The sequence below is a fragment of the Chiloscyllium punctatum genome, chromosome 42, assembly GCF_047496795.1.
Source record: "Chiloscyllium punctatum isolate Juve2018m chromosome 42, sChiPun1.3, whole genome shotgun sequence".
Lineage (NCBI taxonomy): Eukaryota > Metazoa > Chordata > Chondrichthyes > Orectolobiformes > Hemiscylliidae > Chiloscyllium > Chiloscyllium punctatum.
Genome location: NC_092780.1, coordinates 13091870 through 13115315, shown reverse-complemented (window position 1 = coordinate 13115315; position 23446 = coordinate 13091870). Strand labels below are relative to the sequence as shown.

At 39.5% G+C, this 23446-nt stretch overlaps 1 protein-coding gene and 1 pseudogene across 16 annotated transcripts in view; both read left to right on the top strand.

The window, feature by feature from the left end:
• raraa (retinoic acid receptor, alpha a) overlaps nucleotides 1–23446 on the top strand; it is a 571472-nt gene that overhangs the window by 449454 nt on the left and 98572 nt on the right. The window lies entirely within an intron of this gene.
• Nucleotides 6508–6904, top strand: LOC140465598 (small ribosomal subunit protein eS19 pseudogene; annotated as a pseudogene).

Below are 23446 nucleotides of genomic sequence, written 5' to 3'. Positions count from 1 at the left end.
GCCCAAGAAGCCAGTAGTTTTGGGCTTTTGCGAAGGCCCAAATTCTTTAAAACCAAAGTACCACAAGAGGATTAAGGTCTTTGTGGCTATCCTTCCCTGGCCACTGCTACCCCTCCACCTCCAACCTGACATTCACTATTTCAATTCCTATAAATAAAGTGAAAGCAATAAACTTTGCTCTCATGTTTCTGAAGGTTTTTTTTTGTCTGCAGGAAATTTGTACGACTAAAATTTGTTGCTAATTAGAGTGTAATGTTTCTTGCTTCAAGGTGCTTGTGACCTGGTGCAGTTGGCATTATTTTCCCCCCCCGAGTATGTGATTTTTCTGTCATTAGGCTAATCATTTCTGACATTTCTTCCACAGCAGTGAGCATTGATACTCCTCATCATGGCTTCCTGAATTTGTCCACAGATGATTTGAATATAGTGCACGCCAAAAAAAAATTAAGTTTGTCTTTGTACTTCATGCCAGGTTATAGCAGTGTAAATGTAGGCTAAATTTTGGTGGAAGGGTGTGATGGCTGAAGTTTTAATTGAAGGCATAATTGTGTAGACATCACAGCAATGTACATTTTTCATGTTATTATTTTCTAGTTTCATATTCCTGTGTTGTAGTTAACAACTACAAACACTCCTGAGTTTAATATGTTCCCAAGGGGGGCACTGTTTCTGTTTTATCATTGTTGGAAAAACTTTCCCTCTTGTTGTAAAACACAATGTAAATCTGTTACTTGCTTTCTGAAAACATTGCCGCGTCACGAAAAGAGCTTCATGACTAAAATGACGTGAAGCATGTTTGAAGCTACTTTGCTTTGCCATGACTGTCTCTGTATTTCAGATTAGGCAAATCCACCTCAGCACGCCAACTCCTCAGATTTATATTGCCAAATGCTGCTTCCTTATTCCTGACAGCAGTATCATAAATCCACTTTCTGCTGTCATCAGAAGGAAGTAGATTTTAATAGCTAAAGTATGGAAAGCTTGCACTCTTTCTTGATTCAAGAAATGCTAAATGACAAAAAAAGCTGAAGTTCCCAACAATAGTTCTTTATTTGGAATTAGCAACTTGGTATTTGAAAATGTAGTCCAATATTTTTCAGTAGCTAGCCAGCAGTACTGAGAAACTACCATTGTCCTAGAATCCTTTTAAAATAAATTGGAGTTGAAACAGGATTTTACAATATTGTTACTGCTGGTATGTTAGTAATAGTGACTTGCAGTGATAGGAGGTTGCAAAACATCCCTATATTCTGTTCTATGTCATCAGTATTGAATAAACTTTGATTCACATTGGACATTAGCCATGAGTTAGAAAAGAATTAGTGGAGATGGCAAGCAATGTGATAATAGAGATAAATATTGACAAAATTTTGAAGATGGGAAGAGCATCATACAGGGACTTAGATTTCAGAATATTGTCTTCAAACAAAAGTTGACATGTACAAGTGAGTTTGGGGCCAAAGTATTGATTTCTTTTACATATTGAGCTGTTAAATAATATTTTCTTATGCAGCTTGGCACTGTTTATCTGAGAAAAGAAACAAAAAAAAATTATGTTTTCAAGTCAGTACCTCATACAGTATTTCTAGGAATGCTACCATAACATTAAAAAAATTCTTGTAATATTTAAAGGAGCCTCAATGTAATTATAGACTTTTGTTATTGTCAATGTGTCATCTCGGCTCAGTTGGTAAAACTGGCTTCTGTACCAGACAGTTGAGAGTTCAAGACTGGTCCTGGGACAAGCTTAAACACACAGCCTAGAATTAATGCTTCACAGGAGCCATCCTTTGGACAAGACATTAATCCAAGATTCCATTTGCTGATTTTTGGATATCAAGGATCCTATTGAGGGCTAGAATATTAAAGAGGATGAAGTTTTGCTACAGCTATGTGAATTCCTGGTTCGGTCACATCTCAAGTGCAGTTTTGGGTAATACACCCTAGAATATATAACCTTGAAAGGAGTGCAGTGTAGTGCAGATTAATTGAAATGCTACTGGGGAACAAAGGGTTTGTTCTGAGGCATGATAACTCGAGCCAGGCTATTTCTCCAGGTACATAGAAACTTAAGTTGTAATGTTATTGAAGTAGGATTTAGGATTTTAAAAAGAATTGAAAGGGTAGATAGAGACAAATTTGTGTTAGTGGCAAAGTATGAGAAAAGGGAATGTGACTTAAAAGTCAAGCCATTTAGGCAAGGAATAGGGAAATATCCCTTCATATGAAAGGTGGTAGAGTTCTATTAAAATGTAGCGATTGCTCATTCGATTAAAAATTTTAAATTGTGAATTGCTAGACTGTTTTCCAGCCAAGGTAGGTAAATAGAGTTTATTTTCAGATCAAACATGACTTCACTGAATGCCGGACAGGCTTAGTGACCTGAATGCCTACACGCTTTTATATTCTACTACCTGAATAAAACACACCGTTCACTCTGTAACCTTAAACACTTTCCTCTTTCAGCCAACAGCACCAAAAAACAGCAGAAAAACTTACTTCCTTGCTGTTACAGGCTGGGTACTATGTTTACTTCTGTAAAAGTGGAATTGTGATTGGAGTATTTTCTTGAATGATAAGATCTGAGAGACACAACAAAGCACTTTTCTAATGGAAATTTATCTTTTAAAGTAGGTACTGAGATACATTAAATCAAAGCTCTACTATTTTTCTGCAGTAATTTGTGCAAAGTTGTTTGTTTAATTTTTTATCCTCTGGTTCCATTGCTTGTTAGAACTGGCATGGTGCTCAGAGGTGGCCAGTGTTGTGCTTTGTGGTTGTGAAGGATTTGTTTTTTTTTGTTGTTTTTGATGTGGGATAAATTTTGGAGATTCAATCTGGGAGGCTAGATGCAGTGTAATTTTCCGTGTGTGTGCAGCAGAATGCAAAAAGCTCTAAGGGTGGCCTGCCTGGTATTGTCTGCTGACAAAGGCATGTGGTGTTGAGGCCTACAGCCTTGCTGTGATGAAACACAGGCATCAAGCAGTTATCACTCCCTCCCCTTCCAATTTTCTCTTCTTCCCCCAGGGGCATTGACTCTTTGCTTGGTGTACTCTTCCACAGGGCCAGCAGTCGTTCAATACTTCACCATCATGTGCAAATCTAACCAGTAAATGCTTGTGGCTGCTTTACCTCAATGACATTACAGCTAAACTTGCCCTCCCCCAAGAACTGTGCATTCTGTTTTGCGGCATAATTGACTGGATAGTGATCAGGATTGGGATCTATGTTTGTTTTTTTGCAGCACCCCGCCTAGCCTCAGAACACTTGGATCAATTCACTCAATCCCACTATTGCCCTTCCCAAAGCACTAATGTAAAATGGTCCTGACATCAAACTTTCCTATTTATGCAATCCATGATCATGTCAAACAGGGCTGTTACGGCTTCATAGTAAAGTCATATAGATCTATAGCACAGAAAAAGGCCCTTCAGCCCATCAAGTCTGCACCAGTGAACAACCACCACCCAGCTATTCCAATCCCAATTTGCAGTACTTGGCCTATGGTGTTGTATGCCTTGGCATTGCAAATGTATATCGAAATACTTCCTAAATGTTTCTGCCTCTGCTACGTTTACAGACACTAAGTTCCAGATTCCCATCACCCTCTGAGTGAAACTTTTCTCTAATATCACCTCTAAATATTCTGCCCCTTACCTTAAATCTATGGCCCTGTCATTGATTCCTCCACAGAGGAAAAGTTCCTTTCTGTCGAGAAACAAAAAATGCTGGAAATCCTAGCAGATCCAGCAGCATTCATGGAGCGAAACCAAGCTCATGTTTTAAGTCTAAGTGACTCTCCATCACAGCTGATGGAGGAGACTGCATTTATGCAATAGTAGGAGGTGGGGTTGGAGTGCTGGGGGATAAAGGGTGTTGATAGAGCAGATAGTGCAGATTAAATGATTGGAATATTCCAATCTGCAGTGAAAGACAGTGGGCTGAGAAGGTGCTGAATTTACTGGCCTCTGTTTTCTCTGGGCCCTTTATTTAGCCAAATGAGCTTTTAGTATCTCTTCACCTCTTCCAATGCCCCTCCAAACAGCCTCCCAGTTGTCTGTGTGAATGCTCTTTGGTACCTTTTTGAAGCTACCTCAATCAGTGCAAAAGGAGAGCCTAGATTGTGGCTGTCGTAACCTATTCACACTTGTGGAAGTCGCAACTGAGAAATCTGTAATTGTGACTTAATGTGATGTCACCCACACTAATAGACCCTAGAGGCATTTCTATTTGACATTTTTGTCTGAAGAGAAACTTTCTGACCTTCGTCTCCCCTTGCTTTATCTTATTGTTATGTCTGAAATAGATTTTACAAGTTTACCTCTTCTTTGCAGTTCACTATCATAAATACTTGTATCATGCAACCTGGCTGGGGTTACTCAGTGGCACTTCACCACTGAATCAGTGTTTAACTGTCTCCTTTGTTTCCCAGTGTCCCAGAGGCTGTCACTGAAGCTATTAGTTGATGAGAGCTTGATACATTTTTGAATGTATCTTTCTTTGACTTGGACTCTATATTGTTGTAACTGTAGAGTTCAGAATTCTGTGTGCTTTGTCGATTTTGTTGCTGTATATTGGTTAGCAGCAAGAAGCGGAAAGAGGCTTGTTCGCTCTGTAACCATCATTCCCACCCCGGCTCCCCACCTATCCTTGGGTACTGGAACCTGCTGTAACTCTGGAATTGGGGCCTTGCGTGAGATCAGATAGCTTAGCTCATCAAGGCATGGATCATACTTTGGTTGTAGTGTTGGAATATCATGCTGGGCTGTACCTTTATCCATTAAACAGATCATCATTTATAGCCAGCTTTACATATTATAATTTGAGGAAGTCAATTGATGTATACAAGCTGCAGTTACAAAATAGAAATGACTGGCAATGATTTTTTTTTTAAAAAGCATTGGCGGACAGGATAGAACAATTTGACGTAATCTGGTCTTTTTTTCCCCACCTAATTATTTTCCAATTTGATTTCTCAGGGTGCACTGGCACCTTAGCACAACCTTCATCCTTACTAATAAGGTCCAAATAAAATCTAAAATATGGTTCTTGTTAACTAGTTTTAGGTTGTGAAGTACTTCACACAATGATGTGAAGTATTGAATGATGGTGTTAATGTATTAAAGTCGAAACCAACATGCAATCTTCAGCCACTATGCCGTGTGTGACAAATGTTTTCAGTTATTTCAAACAGTAGACAGTTAACAGACTTTGGAGTTAATCTATAAAAAGACCAAGAGAAGGGTTGTAATTGTTAAAAATGTGTTTGCTTTTCTGAAACTAAACCTAAACTGCAGATCGTTATCCTCTGAACCATTTGTTGTTTTTTGGTGCTGTGAGAAAATGGTATGTTTGCCGACACTGTGGGGCCGACTAGGCCTGCAGGCCTGGAATTTAAGCATATGGTTATGTTTAGCCACTGTGATTACTATCTATATAAAGCAGAGTTTTCATTTGTGTTTTTTTTTGCCAAGCGAAGGTGCTCACAGGCTGCATTATTATATACTTCTTATTCCCGGAATAGTTTACTGGAATATTCACTTTTACAGGAATTTACACAGAATATAAACAATCTACTAAAGTGCATCTGATGTCTACCAATTATACTGAATGTTTTGCAATGATCTTGTATCCTACTCTGGATTCCTTGACAAGACACCAATCACAGGCTATTCTGTTTTAAACTATAACTTTTTTATTTTAAACCAGAGGGCACAAGAATCAACAATGGGAAGTTAGAGCCATTTCGCCTGAGGACTAATAATGTTGTAGAATTTGTTATCAGGAATGCAATTTTAGTGAACTGTATTAAAATTAACCACTCTTTCTGATTAGTGAGATTGATGTGTGAGGGGGTTGTGATTTCTTTCCTGTGCCTAATGTTTTATTCCTGAATTGAAAACTCTCATGCTTTTACATTAGGCTTTTGATTAAAGAGTATTCCTTTCCCCTCACTGACAGTCATCAGTTCAATATGGGTATCCTATTAGTTGGGTTTTCCTATCTTCCAAAAAAGCAATTGATACTATTCAGCTAATTAATGCTTTAAATAATCAGATTAATAAACTAAGTGTGAAATTAATTCTAGAGCGAGATTGAAACATACCTGTTCTTTTCGCAAGTATGCCAGGAGTGCAGAAGTGAGAGGTACACCACCTCTTTATTGCTTCAGAGCTGTGTGAGAGATGCAATGTCAAAACAGATAGTGAACATTCTATCTGATATGCCATTGCTTTCGCTGTATTCAAACCTCAACGATACAGTACACTGTCCCTTGGTTGATCTACAGAAATGAATGTGCAGCTGCAAAAGGTTGATTTGACAAAAGTCCCCGTTCAGTACTCCAGAGAAAAGCAGTGCGTTTTTTCTAGATACAGTTGGTTGCCAAGTTCAATATACTGTGCCCTACCTGCAGGATATGGGATGTACACACATGCAAATGATACAATTGACGGAATCTGACTAGGCAAGATTACACACCCCAGATCCCAACAGGGTGGCAGCAGGATGCCTGGTGTTACAGTGAAGGACGTGAATTGACAGGAGATTGTCAAAGCCCTGGGAGCTTTTCTGAAGAAGTCTGGTTAGTTAAACATGTGTGATTTGGGTTGACACTGTGCAGCTGGGCAAACACAAAGAACTGGTACTACACCTGGGCTGTCTCCACACTGCATTTCTTGTACCTGTATCAGTGTTTGAGTCAGTGTCATGACCAAGATTTTAAGATGGCTGCTAGTGCACCAGGGTGGAGCCCAGTCACTCCAGCCATGATTCCAAGTCTGTGGTTAGGAAGGTTTCTGCAGATGTGTAAAGACCTGAAGTTGGTTGAGAAGGATCCCAACGGTGCCGCAGACTGACTCCGCAAGGCCAGGGAGGTCTAGACCTTATTGCTGGCCAGCAGTGAACAAGAAGCATTGGATGTGTGTGTCATTATTTTGGAGAATGATTTAAGTCTTAATTTAGTGAATTTAAAATTGCCAGGTGGGAATGTGGAGTTGAGGGCACTCTTAGATTAATCATGATTTCACTGAATGACCCTCTGTTTCTAATTCCTATGTAATGTTACTGCTGATAATCTCTGTCAAACCTACGGTTCTTTACCTACATCTCCTGCACGTTTTCAACACAAAATACAATTTGAAAATGTTGCCACATTCCTATCTTCCAAGGGCATCGCACCTCACAAAATCATCTTCCTATTTGATGTGTAGTCCTGAAACACTGGTCTGCATGCAAGCAATAGGCACACGTGCCATTAGATGTGTTATTCTTTAAAACTCCAATATCTAGTTTTTGCTTTTAGAATCATAACCTCTTTCTACACTGTAGAGCTTGTGTTTGACCCATCGAGACTGCGCCGGCCCCTCACCCTGTCTACATAACCCCACATTTTCCATGACTAATCCACCTAACCTGCACATCCTGGACACTATGGACAATTTAGCATAGCCAATCCACCTAACCTACACTTTATTTGGACTGAGGGGGAGATTGGATCCCACAGAGGAAACCCATGCAGACATAGAATGTGCAAATTCCACACACAGTCACCTGAGGGTGGAATTAAACCGGGCACCTGGTGCTGAGAGGTAGCGAGTACTGCAAGCTGGTTTGTCAAAGACAGCATCACATCCTAGAGGAAGAGACCTCGAGCGAAGCACATCCCCTCTAGCATGACCACGTAACTGCTGTTGGGCGAGAGGTTTTGAGGATCTCCTCATTTTCTCACTCCTCAAAAACAAGGAATTCCAAGAGGAGAACTGATCATGTCATGACAGCTTTCTCAAATTGTTAGTGAAATATGCCAGTGCAGTAAGATGGGAGAGAGAAAATGAAAGGACAAAAAAATCTAAGTGTGCCAAGCTGCATGTAACAAAGCAAAGCATAATAGGCTCACACTAACTGAGAAACCAGCTAAACATATCTTTAAGACACTAAAGGCTAGAAAGTATGTTTGGATTTGCCCCTGTTTATACTAGCAATCAGTAATGGGTTTTTTCCTCCAGGAGAAAACCATAAAAAGTGAGGAAGCTGTGCCATCATCCGCAGAGTTTTTGTGCCCACAGCGAGGTCTGTGCAACAACCTCTGCTGACGCCAGCACAGTCCAAACAAGGCAGAACAAGCAGCACACCCTCTGCACTTTTGAGGAAATGATTCTCTCTTTAATGTTCCCCACCCCACATAACTTCCTCTTGACTTTCTTTACATTTGCATTTTATGCGCACCATTATTGCTTTTGGATAGGACCTAGCTGCCAGTAATTCTGTATGCCTTTATTGTATAAACATTCATGGACTTTTCCCAATAGTTTCTTGAAAGTTTAGCCTATGAGAAACTAGACATGCAGATTGATAGTGTACCGATTCCTAAGTTTGATCCCTGTTTTTTGCTGAGTTAGCTTACCTGAGTTGCACTAGTGATTTGATCTATTATTGTCACATGTACCAGAGTACAGTGAAAGGTTTTGTTTTGTCAGCAGTACAGGCAGATCATAACATACAGAGATCATCTGGTGGTTGAACAGAGCAAGGAATACAAAGTTACAGCTGCACAGAAGGTGCACAAAAAGCAAGATAAACATTGGATCTCTCAAATTTCAAATCCATTCAGAATTCTAATAACTGCAGGGAAGAAGCTTTCCTTGAACCTATTGGTGGGTGTGTTTAAGCTTTTGTACCCTCTGCCTGATGGAAGGGGTTGAATGAGATTATAACTGGGGTGGGAGGGATCTTTGACGTTGGCTGCCTTTCCATGGCAGTGAGAGGTGTAGGTGGAGTCAGTGGATGAAAGGTTGGCCTGCATGATGGTCTGGGCTGTATTCACAACTTTCTGTAGTTTCGTACAGTGTTAGGGAGAGCAGTTGTCGTACCAAGCCGTGATGTATCCAGATAAAATGCTTTCTGTGGTGCATCTGTAAAAGTTAGTGAGGGTCCTCATGGACATGCTGAAATTTCTTCACCTCCTGAGGAGGAAGAAGGGATGTTGTTGTGCCTTCTTGACTATCTGTCAGTACGACTTTGATATTTTTCTATTCTGTCATAGCAAATAACCATATGTTACCCAATGCTTTTGTGAGTTTTTGCTATGATATTGAATAATTCAATGCACATCAATGATACACTCAAAGTCTGTAAATTCTGTAAAAACCCAACATTGTGTGACTCTGCAATGAAGCACTGAACTTCTCGAAAGGCAACAGGTTATTCGGCTGTGATAGCACCAAACCCAAGCCAATAGTGTTCACCTTTGTGTAATGTCCAGCTAGACAGGTGCAACATTTCCAGGTGTTTATTCTGAACTTCATGTCCCAGAGACAATTCAGGAACTATCCACTCGCCACCAGCCAAGGTGAGGTGAACTAGATTGGCGCAGAATAGGTTTCTTCAAGACCTGCAGCATTCAGTGCTAAAGCAGGGTGCGGATTAGCTCATTGAACCAGTTTTTTTTATTGTATTTGTTACACTACCTTTTTAGGGTTGGTTCTGTGGCATGAGTGTTCTCGCATCTGCTCAGTGCAAATATATCACTATTAATGCTGATTTTAAACTTGATATCAACAGCCTATTTGAAGTGACCTTCCATCAGATTTTTTTTTGTAACTTAAATTGTCTCTTGCTTTTATATGTCAGTCCATTGTGCCAAAATAAAAGTGCACTTTTAAAATGTCACTTTTTAAATCAATGCAGGCACCTAAATACTTGGTGTTTATTTGCTATAGGAACAGATGTTGGGTAGGGACTTCAAGTCAGTAATTGAATATCTTGTTTCTGCTGAGGTATAGAAATTGCTTGAGCTTTGCTCTTGCAAGTTTAAAACATCATCAGAATTCGATTAAATTGCAGTCTTATAACAGTCTCCTCTGCATCCATTATTCCAGGTAACGCTTACACTGCCTAGTGACCTGTGCATCATTTGTGCATCACTTCACTTGAATCTCCATGTCAGGCTGATCTGACAACATATCTGCAGAAACCATGATTTGTGAAAGCTTGTCATTCAGAATGAATTACCTCGTGAAATCACTCAGAGACTGTACTGTTCCATTTTTAGTTACGAGGACCCTTGTGATCACAGTTGGAAAAGTTGGAATGTAAAGCTGTATGAATCGATGGTTCAATAGCTTCCAGCATTTAGTTATAGAGTTTAAAGAAGGAACAAAAAGTCTAACGGTTAGCTTTTTAGCAGCCCAAGTTTCGGTAAACTCTTTGTTCGAGTCAAGAATAGCCTTATTGTAAACTCTTTAAACACGCATGCACACGTGCTCACACACATGCACACTTCATTGGAGGGCAGTCTGAAGGAAAAGATACGTATGAATTGATGACTGTTTCTTTCTTCAGTGTTACCCTGTCATTGATTTCTGAGAAGAAAATAATTAGAAACCCATTATTTTCTCCTAAATATTTTAATTACATTTTGAATTTAATCTTGCAGTCTACTATCTTAATTTCCAAAGAGCTACTTGTCAATTTTAAGTTTGTTTGCCCACTCTCAAGTGACCTAGGCACTAATCTCTGTGTGTACTAGTTTTTTGGAGAAGAACCGTGAATAAGTAGATTACTGAAACCAGAATTCAATGAAAACATTGTGGCATTCCAACAAGGGCTCAATGGACCTTTATTTTGACATTGACTTCAAGACATAGACATGGAATGAAGGTCTACAAAAGACTCTGGCAAGTGGAAGAGTCTGGTTTATTTTAGGAGTTGCTGCTTATTTAAAATCCGAAAAAACTGCAGATGCTGTAAATCAGAAACACAAACAGAAGTTGCTGGAAAAGCTCAGCAGGTCTGGCAGCATCTGTGAAGAGAAATCAGAGTTAACATTTCAGGCTGATCTGAGGAAGGGTCACCAGACCCTGAAGCCTTAACTCTGATTTCTCTTCACAGATGCTGCCAGACTTGCTGAGTGTTTCCAGCAACTTCTGTTTTTGTTGCTGCTTAATTAGCCTGTTAACATTTTCATGCTCCCACTTATACAGTAATATAATTATTTACAACATGTAAAATAAGTTAGTTTCTTTATTATCTTTCTAAAGTTATAATCAACAAACTTAGTACAATATTAAACTGCAGAGAGACAGTTTGCTGTTCACTGCTTCTCATTTAACATGGAATAATCAGCATCCAGAACATTTTAAGCGAGTAGCTCACGATTAGTGACAGACATTATTGCAAGCACACTGACATGGTAATAATTATTTTGCTCACGTAATTTTATTAGTCCTTTCACATCCCTTCTTATGATCTCTAATGGTTTTTGACAGTGGAATTGCAAGTCGAGAATTCTGCCAGAAGGATCCCCATCAAAAAGTATTACCCAAATAGTTTCTTGTACATGTGTAAAGTGATTTAATTATTTCCAATTTCTGCAACCCCCCCCCCCCCCCATTTGCTCCATCCCCAACACCACTCATGTTCTCTAGCTCCTGACTCTAACTGAACAAATTCAGTGGTAATTTTCGAATGATAAAGGGGAGAGTGAGAAAGCTGTGGAAAAGGAGTGGGGAATTAGGACTAATTGAACACAGTAGTTCTACCAAATACTATATCATAGGCATGATAGGCCAAGTGGTCTCCTACGTTCAAACATTTTCTGATTTAACCATAACTTTTATTGAGCATGCCTGTGTTGAAGGCCCAGTATGGAACATAGGTGTGTTGCTGAAATTTAACAAGATTATGTGCTGAATGCAAACCCGTACTGAGTTCCAAGTGCACCCTGGAGATCATATCAACCACCCCAACATAACCATTCATGGATTCCCACTGGGATCAGTTCTTGCGCTAGCTCTCTTTGAGAAACATACCAATGGCTTCCCTCCCCTAAGCTCATCATCTCTTTGCATATGCTGACAATTTAGCCCTAACTTTTTAGAATACAGAGCTTAAGAAAACACTTGAAGATCTAAGTTCTTTGAAACCTACTTCAAAAAATGTAGACTTCTGCAGCAGGTAGTTTGGTGAGCATGAGGTCAAGTAGGTTTTTTTGATGTCTATTCTGTCATCACTTCAAATAGATGCAATCTTGCGAGTGGCTATGTTCTTCAAGACTCAAGTCAATCAGTAATGGTGCTAGCACACTGCTCAGTGATGGACATTGACATCCCCACCCAGAATACATTCTGCACCCTTGCTATGTTCAATGCAGAATTTTCATCCGTGAAGGGAGGACAGTAAATGTACTCAGCAAGAGGTTTCCTTGTCAAAGCTTGAACTTGATTCCGTGGACTTCATGAGGACCGGAGTCAAGGTCAATTAACAGGGGCACTCCATATTCCCTACCTGCTTCCCTCTGATGGTTGTCTTGCTAGTGGCTGGTGATGGAAGCCATTTGCTGAAAGTTGTTGTTCTTTTGAGAGTGACTATATCAAATACCATTCAAGTTGTCGTCTTATTTTTGCATATCCCCAAATATTAGTGTTGGGGCCTTTGCAATATCAAATGAGATGGGTATGCTTTGTTATAGGCGAAGGTGAGGACTGCAGATGCTGGAGATCAGATTCCAGATTAGAGTGGTGCTGGAAAAGCACAGCAGGGTCAGGCAGCATTCAAGGAGCAGGAAAATCGATGTTTCAGACAAAAGCCCTTCATCAGGAATGTCTTAAAGAATCTTCCTAAAAATCTTATTATAAATGTTTAAAACTAATGAAAGGTTAAATCTAGAATTTAGTCCTGATATATAAAAAAAATTCAGTAGCCATCACGTATGTCACCTAGCTACTCTTCGAAACAGAAAGGGAACTCGGGGGTGGGGGGGGGGGGGGCGGAATTGCAGAGCACAAACTGTGTTTGACCACTCTGACCAGGTACATAAATGAAGAGTACCCAAGTCTTTGGTAAAACCAAACAATAAGCTCCTATTTTGTAATTACCCATACTGGCTAACTTTTATGAATGTTTGCAGCCAGTATTGAACTACATGCTCTCAAAGGCTGTGTGTTAGGAATTTGGATGTAACTGACTCCTTTGGATCTTGAAACAAAATTACCACATGCGAACAGACCAGTACGGCCGTAGACTACGAACAGAAGTAGACTCCTCAACCCTTCAAGCTTATATTCAATTAGATTGTGTCTGATCTTTATTTGCCTTCCATTGTTCCACATCTTTGATTCCCTTTCCTGATTAAAACTTACCAATTGCAATCTTGGAAATTTCAAATGACTTCGCATCCATCGCCATTTGTGAGAGAGAGCCAAATTTTCATCACCCCTTAGGAAACCAGTAGCTACTATCGTAGAAATACTAAGCTGGTTAATTTTGAAGAGTAGGAGAACAATAGCACCATATACTTAGAATTTGCATTAACCTTTGGAATTTGACATCAATATTTTATTATTTCAAAGCCAAACAGTCTGGATTCTTTGGATTTTGCAAAGCTGAAATTCATACCATCTAAAAATTGAAAACATGTTAGTTTCAACAATTGAATGTTTTTCAAGTTGAGGCTAAAAATGAATTCAGATACCTAGAAGTTTCAGTGATAGTACAAAACCACTATTTTGCCACCTAATGGCCTTGAAAGACACATGAGAATTGCCTGAAAACTCAAAGAAAGGGAATGCCAGGTGATGTTCTGGGATATACTTCAGCATTTGGAAAATGCATTCCTAATTCTGGTGCTCACTTCGCATGTTAATTAGGCGACCTGTTATCCCTGCTCATTTCTTGGCCAGCCAGTCCAAATTATGCTGCGATTTTTCTGCATTTTTTTTTGTTCAGCCAAAAAGTCTCAGCTTGTGCCTTTTCTTCAAGACCTTTATTCAGCAAGAAATTGGCAAGCATTGAAGCCATTACAAGATACTCCCTCATGTTAAAAGAATGCACGTTGGCTGTGGAGTGACATTTTCCTCCACAAATTGTTCAGATGCTAGAGTAAAATACAAAGGGTAAAGGGTGACCGAACAATACCATCTCTCTGCTTTTGTGATTACTGAGTTTTGTACTGTTCACTGTACATCGGTGACAGTAATTTATTAACTTGGTTGACAGTATGAAGTACACAGCTTTTCTGAGTTATTTCTTCTGTTTTGGAAGCTAATTATACCCATGTTAAAAACAATGCTTTAAACAAAATGTAGTTGAGGCAATATCTGTATCGTTTCCAAGCTTCAACATCTATGATACCTGGCATAGTTTCTTTATTCACAGTTTTGCCAGCAATGCCCAAACCCTATCAGTTAGTGTCCCTTTCGAAGGTGATTGTGATCCATGATCTTGACAACTGAATAGCTTGCCAGATCATTTTAGAATCATCAGTCAATCATTTTGATATAGGTTTGGAGTCACCTATAGGAGCAAGGATGGCAGATTTCAATACTGCATCTTTTTCCAGAGTTATTTAACTAACTGAACTGAAATTCCCTGCAACTATAAATGCCCAAGGAAAGGTTCATGTGTTTATTATTTTAACACACTATTTTAGAAATAGTATTTTGTTACTGATTTCCATTCATGGGAACATGTCTCAAGAAGCAGCAGGGAAGGGAGAGTAGAAAGTGAATGGCATATGATACCGACATCAGGAACAAAATCCTGATGCATATCACAGTCAGTGAATTATTTTGGTCATCCTTTTAGGACATGCTGTGATACACCTTTGAACTCAGATCACCTGGCCCAGAGTTCAGGAGACTGTGCCACAACAGTGCCTTGACTTGTGCGAAAACAGCAAGGTTGTCATATTGAGGGAAGTTCAATAATAAATGTGAAGCTGGTTAAGTGGGTCTTAATTATATAACCTTGGGAATTAATCAGCTCACCAGAAAGTCCACTACTAACATTTCCTGCTGAGTTTGGTATGAAGTCATAAACACTTGGAAAATCCTAAGTTCAAGCCTTTGTCTATCTCAGGACTGCTGTTGGTTCAATAATTTCAGGGTAGGGATGAGGAAGAAAATCAGAGCTTTTATTCTGAATCATTACAACTGCTGCAAAAATACATGTGTTGCAGTTAGAAAAGACTAGATTGGACTGTAACATTCTTCAAAGTGAAATAGCTTTCCATTGTCCATGATCAATTATGATGAAAGGCAACTTGGGTGATGTGAAGGAAGACTCTAGATATCTAAAATTTACATGTACGTGACATACTGTCTTCAGTTGAGGATGGGGAGAAAAAAAATCAAGTTAGAAGGAGAAACTGCTTTACATACGGTATTATAATAGCTGTCAGGATATCGCAGAGTGCCTTTATACAGCATTTTAAAAATATTGCTGAAGCAAAACAAATGGATGCACATAGTTATATGGATTCTGGATTAGTGGTGCTGGAAGAGCACAGCAGTTCAGGCAGCATCCAAGTAGCTTTGAAATCGACATTTTGGGCAAAAGCCCTTCATCAGGAATAAAGGCAGTGAGCCTGAAGCGTGGAGAGATAAGCTAGAGGAGGGTGGGGGTGGGGAGAAACTGGCGTAGAGTACCTGGGTGTTGCAGTGGGAGAGGGACTCCCTGAGATGCTTGGATGTTGAGCCATAGAGGGAAAGATTAGGAGGTTTGATTTCAATCATGGTCAAACCTATGTATTTTGTAAAGATTTTGGAAGTTGGAAAGAAGAAATAGGTAATGGATAAGGTTGTTTGGGAAGAAGTGTCAGGAAATGGCACTCAGTTGCCTGAGGTCTCTTGGGGAATGCATGGGTAAAGCAAGTTATCGACCTAGGGAATGGAAAATTTGTAGTAAAGGATACGGCAACTATTTAGTCGGAACTATATAAATCAGTAAAGATGATAGGCTGTACACGAGTTATTTACAGAGGGTGAGATGACAGAAAGATAAACATTGGAAGATTTGAATCAATTGAGGTACTTCTACAGGCCTGAATACGAAAAGACTTGTCATCCCCACTGCTGTTGTCTTTGCTTAACGGATGGTCTTTTATCCAATATTATTCCTTGAATTCATTATTCTAACACCTGCCTGTCAGAAAGTTGGGAAAAGTCACAAGGTTAGGTGGATAACAGATACTTTCTGCAATTGTCCTACCGTCCTAATTCCAGAGAGAAGAGAGAATAATGCACGTGTGGGAACATAATTCCAGGGCCTGAAAGCATAGAACAGATGGTTTTTCATATGGTTATGTACTATCTTATTATGACGTGTTCAACTATCCAGCCTTCAGTGCCCCCTAATAGCTCTGTCATCTGGTGTAATCTTAACATGGCAGAGTTCATGCAGGGTTCAGGTAGTAGTTTGGCATGCGGGTTACCAAGCCATTGATTTAGTATGTTCTCCAATCTTTCTGTTGTCCTATAGTGGCCCTGAAGTGTTAATATAACAAAGCTTCTTTATGAACAAGTTCCCTGCCTTCTTTTTAAGCTGTTTTCTTTACTTTCATAGGATCGTACAATCCCTATAGTGTGGGGACGCAGTCTGTTGAGTCCACACTGACCCTCTGAAAAGCATTCCACCTGGACCCTCTCCCCGCTCTAACCTTGTAACCCTGCATTTTCCCATGGCTAAACCAACCAGCCTACACATCCCTGGACACCATAGGCAGTTTAGCATGGCCAGTCCACCTAACCTGCACATCTTTGGACTGTGGGAGGAAACCAGAACACCCAGAAGAAATCCACGCACACCTGGAGAATGTGCAAACTTACACAGACAGTAGTTGCCATTTGAGTACCATTTTTTTTGTCTTCATTCTATGTAACTGTTGAGATACTGTGTTGTTCAAAACTGAATAATCAAATAACATGCCAGCAAAAGGCTTTCAAGAAATCAGTATTGATTTCAGTATCAATAGTAGCAGCGTGTAGCGTTCATTATTGATTTTTCAAATGTGATTAAATATTTGTGTTCCTTGATGATTTGTAGCATTTATGTGATGCAGACCAGAAGGTTGCAAGTTTGATTCCTAACCTGTGCCTACTTGGCTAATCTCACTTGAGGCTTAATAATTGGCATTGTTTAAATAGGGTAGAATGTTTAACAAATACAAGTACCTGATGTTATCTAGGGATCATTCTTGAAATATGATGACGTGAATTAAGGGCAGGCTGGACAGTCAAACTGATATATTATGACATCCCAAACCAAATTTTTTTCTTCATTGATCTCTCTGAAGATCGAGCAATTGCTGCCAGTGTCAACTGCCTTGATTCTGACTGGCTCCGGTTATTTGGGAGTAGTCTAGGACCAATTGTTCAACTGAATCTTGGGGCCCCATTTCATCCTCAGTGGTGCAGAGGTCAGAATGTGAAGGAAGAACATTTAAAAAATGGAACTGTTTGACATGATTGAGTAATTCAGGCAGAGAATTCAAAGTGAGTGATTGTACAATACCACATTTTTATACATTTGTCCAGTCATGCATTAATTCTGACATGAAATCAATTATTGATGTTCTATCGCAGTGTGTTTAATATGAGACTAAGGATTCAGATGATTTATTGATAGCATGTAATCACTCAGGTAGGATTGGAGCTGATGTACTGTAGACAGTGGGATGGTGAAGAACTTTAACAAATATGTTTTCCTGCCCTTTATTATTTTCCACTGAGGTTAAAATTGCACTCAGCTTCCCAAGAGAGAACTCGCAAAATCAATTTGAAATTGCAGCTCAAAATGAACTTTCAAATGAAGTAATATTGGGTCATCTTCTTGACTCATTGAGTTTATCCAGTGCGTAGCTAAGCTGAGCATTGAAGTAGGGCCCCAGATTCAATTCCTAGGATGTGCTAAATGATCTGGTCTCAGCTGGGACAACTGTAAGTGTAACTACTAATAATTAAAAAAGCAAAATCTGAAAGAAGAACTGAAAATGCAGCAAATCGTTTAGGATATCTAAGGCCAGTTATGGCATAATGATTACATAACTTCACACCAGAAGAGAGGAAGTGGTATATGCTTTTACATTGGGTCGGTATTTGGAACGAACAAGATTCCTCGACTTTGAAAAATAATTATTTATACATTTTGTGACATGTAGGAGCATTGACTGGCGAATATTATATGGGAAAAGCAGAAAAAGTTCCTTGTGGTTCATGCAAAGAATCTATGATGTAAATCAACTCAAGCTTTTCATCAGAGAAGATCTCCAACATATTTCTGGGGAAATGATCCAAACATTAATCTCGATCATCCTCAATTGTCCCTCCCTTTTTATGATGTCCTATACTTTGATAACCACTCTTTATGTATTGCCCAACCTCCAGCTGAGTGCCCAAGTGGTTGTTAGCTGTTTCTGAACCACTATCGTCAGTATCAGCAAACTCTTTGTTTGCAGACAAGTTACCTTCTGCCTTTTCCGGATTACTGTTTTCCAACATTTGTTCAAGGGCACTCATGCTAGTTCTGATATCATGACTGAGATTTGCTGTTCAGCACAGATTGTGAATCAATGGTCCAGTACCACATGAAGAGGAAGATAATGCTATCGGAGACAGAAGTTTTCATGAAACATTATATTTAGTGATGTAAGTTCAGATAATCAGTTCTGTCTGCTTGTCTGTTTTTTCTATCCTCATGTTTCACTGTCTTAGCTTCCTTCCTCTCCAGCTCCGGAAACATGCTCTCCCTTGTGCCTCAATGAAAAATTCAAAAATGCTTTTTTTTTGTCTCGTAGCTTCTGCCAACATAAATGAGATATTGTTGTAGCTAACATCTGTCCGGCACAGTTTAATTGGATCAAATGGGTCTGTGTCATTGGGGGCATACAGCACTGTTTGTACTCCTCTGGGCTGCCCAGGAAATGTCTTCATGTAAAACAGACCTCTTTTTCATTTTCAACTATGTCTTTAGTAATCCTTTTGTTGGGAAAGGGATTTAAATGTTTTTAGAAATTAAAATCAAAGTGAAATTGTACAACAGGATATTAAAGAATAAAACCAGACTTCAACACCTAGACGTTAAAATTGCAACATCTGTTTGCGCTTCCTGTATGGGGAAGCGCTATCAAAACATTAGGCTCTGCTTAGCGCTTCAGCCTCATTGGAATCTTTTCCAGATCTTTTTAACCCTTTGTGCCACTGAATTGCATTTAAAAATTACTGAGAAATCTCTGAAATTGTTCTCTCTATGAGAACTGCAGCTTTCCCCTCTCCCAGCTGCCAGCACTGATTTAAATTCAAGTTTTTTTTTGTGTCCAAATGCATTTCTTTGACAAAAGACTCCTCCAGTTAACTGCAAAGTCATTAACTGATGTCAGCAGTATTGATCTGAGCAAAATGTCTCCAGAATGTCCCTAGCTTAATTTATTTTATAAGTTTATTCACCACTGTCTTCAATTTTCAATCCCCCTGGCCCCCATGCCCTTCCAATTTTCTCCCTCCTCTGTGATTCATAGCTATATGCTGAAATATGACTCCACAGACACCAAAAAGCCTTTTTTTTGTTTAAAAACCTAATTGAGTCATATCTTATGCTGGCTGACATGGGGAAAGACAGAAGAAATTCGGCCTGTATAATTTCTCCTGGCCTGCCACCATCACCACTAAATATGCGTACACCCTCTCTTCCTAAACATCATCTCCCCCAACCTGAGTGGATACACAATCAAAGCTATGCACTCCAATCCCCAGTCTGTTCGTAGGAACATTTCTGGGGCAGGGAGACGATTGAATATAATCCACCATGACTTGCTTTCTGCTGCTTATCAGGCTAATCCAACTGCTTTATGTAGGAACACCTAGATTATAGGAATAGATACAATTGCACAAAGACGTTACTGAAAATTGAAACCTCACCTCCAAAATAAATGTAATTAGTTTCATAGCAGATGCAAGCCATCTTCAATCACAATGTCATGCAGAGTACTGCAATAACTTGTTATATATGCCTCATTTAATACTGAGGTGAATAACTACACACATGTGATTTGTGCATGCTCTGTTTTTCTGAAACCATGAATATAGCTGTGTGTATAAGTCGAATCTTCTGCCAGTCTGTCCAACTTTGTGTATTGTTTGTCAGCATGACGGGGATCTTTTCCAATACCACTGGCTGGTTCACTCCAATAATGGTCAAACCACATTACTTGCATATGCCGGTGGGACCTGTGTGCAGCCAGACCAAACTTGGCAAACTGGACTCCGCAGCCTTTATTTGTGTTGGCTGCTCAATGCAGGCAGCAAGAGCGAAGCTTTATCCCAAGGGGAGTCTTCATGACACAATTGGCACTTTGTTGCTTTGTTTACTTTGCAGAGTTGCTTCCAGCAGAAATCTTGAAGTCAGAGATGCAGCCGCTGTAAAGTAAATAATATACCCTTATGGTTTTCAGAGCATTCCATGTACAAATAGATAAATTAATCTCTTCTATTACCAATTGAGCTCTCATAGGATTTTTTGTGAGCTATTATGAGCTTAATATAGAATCCTGGTACCCTTAGGAAAACAGGTGGATCATGTAGTTCCTTAAGATATCTTTTACTTAAAATAATGAAAATTATGTTTGGAATGCTGAATCCACTTATATAGTTTACGCACTTTCTTAGAATGATCACATATATTGCTTTCATTACAAACAACTTCAATTTTGTTCTGTTAACTCTGTACTTCTGGGGTTTCACAAACAAATTCTTATCAACAGAAAACAGGGTAAATGTTATCTTGCAAGTTAGGCATTCAAATGTTTCACAAATAATGAATAACTTGCAGGATTTACTTTTGAAATCTTGAGAATTAATTTAGTCACAGGCTTTGGGAAAGCTGAAAAAAATGCAGTCAGCCAAAGCAGGTGTACAAGAGATCGGCTGATATGACGTTGGAACACTGAGGCATCAAAGTTCTGTCAACTTCAGAAGCCTTGCTGTTGGAACATTGTATGTCTCAGAATGACTGCCATGAGGGTGCTGAAGGCGTATGCTTGATGAGAAGATCAGACATGTCATTCTGCTCTGAAATCACGCTTATTGTCATCCCCGAGGTGTTCATTAACATCTTGAGCACCTTCAGGGCTAGGACTGACGACAGTAGCTGAACTAAATATTATTGCTGTCATATAAAAAGCATCAGCTGTGCACAGAGGATCAGAGTTCTGGCCAACATTGCTATCAGCTTCCATCTACCCTTCTGGATACAGGGGCGTTTTGTTCTGTAGCATAATGATTTAGGCAAGAAGAGATGTGTTCTCTAATTGGTCCTTTCATTGTTATGATTTGCCTCTGGAATTTTTTCAGTATGCTTGTATTTTGACAGGAAATTGAGCAGGAAATTTAAGAATTAGCCCAGGACTTCACATAATTCAGTGCAGTGCTGGCAGTTTTATGAAGAAATTCTATTCTCAGTATATTACCAATTTGGGCAAAAGTTAAAGAAATGAAACCATGCAAAATATTGATACTAGATTCTGTAGACTTTAATTATTTCTTGTTCTGAATTATATCAGAATAAATACAAGAAAATACTCATTAAAATTTATTTTTGGATGTGGGAGATGCTTGCAAGCCTATGTTTGTTGTGCTTAACTGGTCGCTTTGGATAATCCATTTCAGAGAACATTTGGAGTCACAGACTTTGTGACTGGATTTTGGTTTTTACCAGGTTGAGTAGGGCTAACAAATACCCTTCCTGGAAAAGCGTTGCTGGATCCCCACAACAATCCTCCAGCTTCCATGATTTTTATTTCTCCTGCTAACCAACAATTCATCAAATTCCATGGTACAACTTGGTGAGATTTGATTTGGTGATCTCGGGGTTGGCAGTTCAGTGCTACAATCATTGTACCCACTCTCCCTTTTCATTCCAGAAATGAGGAGAAAAGGGTTTTGATCTAAGAGGCATATCCATTAATCAGCTTCTAAAGCCAGTTCCTTTACCCCAGCAGCAGCCTCATAGAGTCAGTTATTGAGTCTGGTGGAATACAGGATTTGGATTAGCAGGGTATGAGCTTGAAGTAGGCTGACCGCATACTGCTTTATCAAGCTGGATTGTAGGTGAATTTAGCGTTAGAATCACGGTCTAAGCATCTTTCCAAGTCAACTGAGTAGCAGTCTGTATTTTGTCTGAATCAGTGTATGGAGTCTGCCCGTCCCTTCCCCAGTTAGGGAAGCCTGGACAAGTGGCCCAGAAATCATAATTGCTTGATGTATTCAATAGTTATTTCATTCTGTTGCATTTACAAAACTGAGCCTGTTCTGGAGTGCCACTAGTCTTAGCCAGATTTGGTGAATCAGTGGGCACAATGGTCTTTTTTTTTCACCTTGTGTCGGGGTCACCATGAGAGCAGTAGAGATTGAGAGAGGAAGCAGAAAAAGGAGTCATTTGTAGGGATGTTACCCATTCTGTACTCAAATCGCAACTTTACGTTTACCTACAGCTAAGGGCAGATCCACCAGAAGCCCTTTTGATTCAACTGACTCCTGCATACCATATGGACAAAGATAGAGGAATGGTGTAAAATGGATCCAAAAAGTTGAGGACTAACCTTTCACACTTAAAAAAGGATATGATATATGCAATGTGATAGACTGCCCATTCTGGCTAGAGTACACATTGCTCAATTTAGGCTGTCTCCTATTTCAAATGAACATGGACTCCTCTAAAGGGAAAGACTAAAAGAGATCTTATATCTATGAAATAATCTCAAATGCCGATTGAAAGGTGCCCGACTCCCTTTTGTTTCACTGTGTTACATAATGGTGCGTTAACAGAGTGGTGATATTTGTTAGAGCTTTCAATCTGGAAAAAGATATTGTGATAATGTAGTTAGTAGGAAGTGAAAGATGTTTAAATCTTTATTCCATTTCTGAGATTTCCAATGTGCAACTTAAATATCAAACCATCCTTTCTAGCAGGACTGTAAGAGTGGCTGATGCTATCTTGGTGTATTTGTGTAAGGATGCATTGTTCCAATGAAAATGGCAGTGTCACTGGAATAGTAGCTCATAGGTCCAATCTAATGCTCTGGCAACTTAGGTTTAAGTCCTACCAGAGCAGATGGTGAAACTTTAGTTCAATAAAAATCTGGAATTAAAAGCTAACAGAATCATTGTGATGGGCTGAAATCCATTTGGTGCACTGAAATCCTTTTGCTTCAGGGAAGGGAAACTATCATCCTCACTTGGGCATGTCTTCAAGTGACTGCTGACCCACAACAATGTGGTTGACTCTTAAATTCTCTGTGAAATTGCCCTAGCAAGCCACTAAGTTCAAGGGGAAATTGAGAATGGTCAATAAGCACTAGCCCAGCCAGCAATTCTCATCTTCTACAAATGATTTCTTTAAAAAAAAGCTAACTCTCTGGTATTATCCTATCAGAAGGTGCTGTTCTATTCTGCTCAACCTGCATTAATTCTTTTGAGATTCACAGGCACAACTGGCAGTAAACCAAAACTAAATTGGAAAGACTGTCCATTAGCACGTCTCCAGGGCTAAGTAAATCCCAACAGTTTTACATTTGATCTGCAGCCAGTTGTGGAATACCCACACTGAGGGAATCCTGTAGCATGAGTGCATCATGAAAGAGACTAGAGACTATTGTCAGATTTTCACTGTTGGCTGG